A 6,445-nucleotide genomic window follows, 5' to 3' on the forward strand; every position below is an offset into this window, starting at 1 on the left:
TGGACTGAGGGCTTGTAGGCCTGTTGTAAGGCAGGTCCTCACCAGACATTACCGGCAACAACGTCGCCTATGGGCACAAACCCACCATCGCTGGACCAGACAAGACTGGCAAAAAGTGCTCTTTGCTGACGAGTCGCAGTTTTGTATCACCAGGGGTTATGATCTGATTCGCGTTTATCGTCAAAAGAAATTAGCGTTACACCGAGGCCTGTACTCTGGAGCGGGATCGATTTGGAGGTGGAGGGTCCGTCATGGTCTGGGGCGGTGTGTCACAGCATCATCGGACTGAGATTGCCTGCAATGACAACAATCTCAACGCTGTGCATTACAGGGAAGACATCCTCCTCCCTCATGTGGTACCCTTCCTGCAGGCTCATCCTGACATGACCCTCCAGCATGACCCTCCACCCTCAATCCCATTGAGCACGTCTGGGACCTGTTGGATCGGAGGGTAAGGGCTAGGGCCATTCCTCTCAGAAATGTCCAGGAACTTGCAGGTGATTTGGTGGAAAAGTGGGGTAACATCTCACAGCAAGAACTGGAAAATCTTGTGCAGTCCATGAGGAGGAGATGCACTGCAGTATGTAATGCAGCTGGTGGCCACAACAGATACTGACTGTTACTTTTGATTTTGACCCCCCCTCCCCTTTGTTCAGGGACACATTATTCAATTTCTGTCACATGTCTGTGGAACTTGTTCAGTTTGTGTCTCAGTTGTTGAATCTTGTTATGTTGATACAAATATTTCCACATGTTAAGTTTGCTGAAAATAAACACAGTTGACAGTGATAGGACGTTTCTTTTTTTGCTGAGTTTAGTAATAAATCAGCTGTATAACGATTTTATATGGGCTATGACGGAACCAGATTTTTAAAAATCTCAAACCAGCCTGGCAAGAGTGGCCAAAAGGGTTTTTAGCATCCCCAGTTGCTCTGCAAGTGTGGAGACGATATTATCTGCTGCTGGCTGCTCTCCAGTCACGCTCGCATGAGCCTGAAGCAACAGACTGGCCAAACTCATGTTTCTAAAAATGAATTCTAAAAATAAATTCATGCCTACAGATAATTTGTTCGTTCGATATGGTAGGATCGTTTTTGTGTTGATAATATTAATTATGCGGAAGATGGCGGAGGAAACGCCTTAATGTGCAAATATTGATATAACCATCATACCGTAAACACAGGCACCCTCATAGTTATCATCCTAACCAACCTGCCCTCCAAATACACCTCTGCTGTCTTCAACCAGGATCTCAGCGATCACTGCCTCATTGCTTGCATCCGTAATGGGTCTGCGGTCAAACGCTTCCTAAAACACTTCAGCGAGCAGGCCTTTCTAACCGACCTGGCCCGGGTATCCTGGAAGGATATTGACCTCATTCTGTTAGTAGAAGATGCCTGGTTATTCTTTAAAAGTGCTTTCCTCACAATCTTAAATAAGCATGCCCCATTCAAAAAATGTAGAACCAGGAACAGATATAGCCCGTGATTCACTCCAGACCTGACTGCCCTTGACCAGCACAAAAACATCCTGTGGCGTACTGCATTAGCATCGAATAGCCCCCGCGATATGCAACTTTTCAGGGAAGTTAGGAACAAATATACACAGGCAGTCAGGAAGGCAAAGGCGAGCTTTATCAAACAGAAATTTGCATCCTGCAGAACAAACTCCAAAAAGTTCTGGGACACTGTAAAGTCCATGGAGAATAAGAGCACCTCCTCCCAGCTGCCCAATGCACTGAGGCTAGGAAACACTGTCAACACCAATAAATCCACGATAATTGAGAATTTCAATAAACATTTTTCTACGGCCGGCCATGCTTTCCACCTGGCCACCCCTACCCTGGTCCCTACCCTGGTCAACTGCGACTGCGACCTGTATGCTCTCGTTGGTTGGCCCTCGCTTCATATTCGTCGCCAAACCCACTGGCACCAGGTCATCTATAAGTCTTTGCTAGGTAAAGCCCCGCCTTATCTCAGCTGACTGGTCACCATAGCAGCACCCAACCATAGCACGCGCTCCACCCGATATATTTCACTGGTCACCCCAAAGCCAATTCCTCCTTTGGCCACCTTTCCATCCAGTTCTCTGCTGCCAATGACTGGAACGAACTGCAAAAATCACTGAAGCTGGAGACTCATATCTTCCACACTAACTTTAAGCACCAGCTGTCAGAGCAGCTCACAGATCACTGCACCTGTACATAGCCCATCTGTAAATAGCACATCCAGCTACCTCAACCCCATACTGTCATTTTTTTTCTCCTTTGCACCCCAGTATCTCTACTTACACATTCATCTTCTGCACTTGTATCACTCCAGTGTTTAATTGCTAAATTGTAATTATTTCGCCACTATGGCCTATTTATTGCCTTACCTCCCTTATCTTTCCTCATTTGCACACACTGTATATAGACTTTTTTTCTATTGTGTTATTGACTGTATGTTTTGTTTATTCCATGTGTAACTCTGTGTTGTTGTTTGTGTTGTACTGCTTTGCTTTATCTTGGCCAGGTCGCAGTTGTAAATGAGAACTTGTTCTCAACTAGCCTACCTGGTTAAATAAAGGTGAAATAAAAAAAAATACATATCGTAGTACATGTGTGTGGTCCTCCCACTTCGAATTGGGAAAGCATGCAGTTTATTAGACTACAGATGAAAAAAAATAATGAACTTCACACGGTGGTGAAAGTGTACACTGATGATCTTGATGCTGCTTTGAAATAAGTACAGAGGGTCTTATTCTGGTGACATGATGATCGATGCTTGACTGCCATTTGACAAATAAAAATATTCTCGCTCTTATCCATAATAATCTCATCAAATACACTAGGCAACCCACACAGCCTACTAGCACTGTATCTGCTGGCTAGAGTGCTGGTGCCAAAACCAGAGTAGGCACATTTGTTATTTAACGCAACAGTTTTTGTGACAAAACTATCGGTAGAGTTGAAAATGCGATGGAAACACATTAAACTTTAGATTTTTATTCAGTACATGAAATCTTCAGCGAAAAAGTACATTTTGTGTGCATTACGTCATCCGCAAGGAGTCTATATGGAGGAAACATACACTACATGGCTAAATGTATGTGGACACCCCTTCAAATTAGTGGATTCAGCTATTTCAGCCACATCTGTTGCTGACAGGTGTATAAAATTGAGCACAGCCATGAAATCTCCATGGACAAACATTGGCAGTAGAATGGCCCATACTGAAGAGCTCAGTGACTTTCAACATCCTATGACGATGCCACCTTTCCAACAAGTCAGTTTGTCAAATGTCTGCCGTGCTAGAGCTGCCCCCGTCAACTGTTAGTGCTATTATTGTGAAGTGTTAACATCTAGGAGCAACAATGGCTCTGCAAGTAGTAGGCCACACAAGCTCACAGAATGAGACCGCCGAGTGCTGAAGCCCGTAACACGTCAAAATCGTCTGTCCTCGGTTGCAACACTCATTACTGAGTTTCAAACTGCCTCTGGAAACATTTTCAGCACAAGAACTGTTCCTCGGGAGCTTCATGAAATGGGTTTCCATGGTCGAGCAGCCACACACAATCCTAAAATCACCATTCGCAATGCCATGCGTCGGCTGTAGTGGTGTAAAGTTCGCTGCCATTGGACTCTGGAGCAGTGGAAACACATTCTCTGGAGTGATGAATCACGCTTCCCCATCTGGCAGTCCAACGACGAATCTGGGTTTGACAGATGCCAGGAGAACGCTACCTGCACCAATGCATAGTGTCAACTGTAATGTTTGGTGGAGGAGGAATAATGGTCTGGGGCTGTTTTTCATGGTTCGGGCTAGGCCCCTTAGTTCCAGTGAAGGGAAATCTTAACGCTACAGCATACAGTGACATTCTAGATTATTCTGTGCTTCCAACTTTGTGGCAACAGTTTGAGAAAGGCCCATTCCTGTTTCAGCATGACAATACCCCCATGCACAAAGCGAGGTCCATACAGAAATGGTTTGTCGAGATCGTTGTGGAAGAACTTGACTGGCCTGCACAGAGCCCTGACCTCAACCACATCGAACACCTTTGGGAATAATTTGAACACCGACTGCGAGCCAGGCCTAATCGCCCAACATCAGTGCCCGACCTCACTAATGCTCTTGTGGCTGAATGGAAGCAAGTCCCCACAGCAATGTTCCAACATCTAGTGGAAAGCCTTCGCAGAAGAGTGGAGGCTGTTATAGCAGCAAATGGGGGACCAACTCCATATTAATGCCCATGATTTTGTAATCACATGTATGACATGTCAACATACTTTGGCCATATAGTGTACCACTGGTAGGAACGTGTATTTTTTCTTTATGTAGATTCTAGAATTTTCGCATGAAAATCTGTCGCATTTGGATAAAAACCTAGGTATAGACAAAAAAAAATTGCACGAAAAGCGCAAACATGGCAACACCACATGCAATTTTTGCCAGAGCTGGAAAACTGGTCTGGGTTTCCCAAAAGCATCATAGCACTAAGATTATTTTAATTCCTAAGATGCTTTTGGGAAACCCAGCCCTGTGTTCTTAAAGCCATGGCGACCGCGCAACAGGTTATTACCAAAGATTATTTAGAACAGGGGTGTCAAACATACAGGGGTGTTCAATCCGGCCCATGGGTGGTTTGAGTATTTTTCAAAGTCAGTCATTTTACTTCTACTTCAGTAAAAATGTATGAAAGTAACAGTAGCCTATTTCTACTTGAGTAGGATATTTCAGTAGGCTACTCTTTCCACTCCTGGTGAATGAGTGAAAGAGGGAGTTTATGAGTGAACTTAGTTCCTACTGTGTACATTCAGTTCCTCTCTTCGTTTTTCTATTTAATGCATGGAGAGGATCATGTCTAACAAAGTTCAGGTAACCGTTGTGAAATTTGCTAATTATCAAGGTCAATGGTTTTATTTTAAAAGTAACTAAATTAATTTGACTGTGAGTACTTTTTAAATGAGCTACTTTCTACTTTTACTTGAATAGTTGTTTTTACACCAGTAGTTTTAAGGGCCCAATTCAATTAGATCACTTTTAGCTGACATCTGCATAGCGGTTGTTTTGGCGATGTTGGAGGTGGAACTGCATTCATTTAGAGCTGTCAAATCCACAACGGCCGTTAAGACACTAACAGCTTACAGACGGTAGGCAATTAAGGTCACAGTTATGAAAACTTAGGACACTGAAGAGGCTTTTCTACTGACTCTGGAAAACACCAAAAGAAAGATGCCCAGGGTCCCTGCTCATCTGCGTGAACGTGCCTTAGGCATGCTGCAAGGAGGCATGAGGACTGCAGATGTGGCCAGGGCAATAAATTGCAATGTCCGTACTGTGAGATGCCTAAGACAGCGCTATAGGGAGACAGGACGGACAGCTGATCTTCCTCGGGGTGGCAGACCATGTGTAACAACACCTGCACAGGATCGGTACATCCGAACATCACACCTGCGGGACAGGTACAGGATGGCAACAACAACTGCCCGAGTTACACCAGGAACGCACAATCCCTCCATCAGTGCTCAGACTGTCCGCAACAGGCTAAGAGAGGCTGGACTGAGGGCTTGTAGGCCTGTTGTAAGGTAGGTCCTCACCAGACATCACCGGCAACAACGTCGCCTATGGGCACAAACCCACCGTCGCTGGACCAGAGAGGACTGGCAAAAAGTGCTCTTTACTGACGAGTCACGGTTTTGTCTCACCAGGGGTGATTGTCGCATTTGCATTTATCGTCGAAAGAATGAGTGTTACACCGAGGCCTGTTCTCTGGAGCGGGATCGATTTGGAGGTGGAGGGTCCGTCATGGTCTGGGTCAGTGTGTCACATCATCAGACTGAGCTTGTTGTCATTGCAGGCAATCTCAACGCTGTGCGTTACAGGAAAGACATCCTCCTCCCTCATGTGGTACCCTTCCTGCAGGCTCCTCCTGACATGACCCTCCAGCATGACAATGCCACCAGCTATACTGCTCGTTCTGTTCGTGATTTCCTGCAAGACAGGAATGTCAGTGTTCTGCCATGGCCAGCGAAGAGCCCGGATCTCAATCCCATTGAGCACGTCTGGGACCTGTTGGATCGGAGGGTGAGGGCTAGGGCCATTCCCCCCAGAAATGCCCGGGAACTTGCAGGTGCCTTGGTGGAAAAGTGGGGTAACATCTTACAGCAAGAACTGGACAATCTGGTGCAGTCCTTGAGGAGGAGATGCACTGCAGTACTTAATGCAGCTGGTGGCCACACCAGATACTGACTGTTACTTTTGATTTTGACCCCCCCTCCCCTTTGTTCAGGGACACATTATTCAATTTCTGTCACATGTCTGTGGAACTTGTTCAGTTTGTGTCTCAGTTGTTGAATCTTGTTATGTTGATACAAATATTTCCACATGTTAAGTTTGCTGAAAATAAACACAGTTGACAGTGATAGGACGTTTCTTTTTTTGCTGAGTTTAGTAATAAATCAGCT

The sequence above is a fragment of the Salvelinus alpinus genome, chromosome 16, assembly GCF_045679555.1.
Source record: "Salvelinus alpinus chromosome 16, SLU_Salpinus.1, whole genome shotgun sequence".
NCBI lineage: Eukaryota > Metazoa > Chordata > Actinopteri > Salmoniformes > Salmonidae > Salvelinus > Salvelinus alpinus.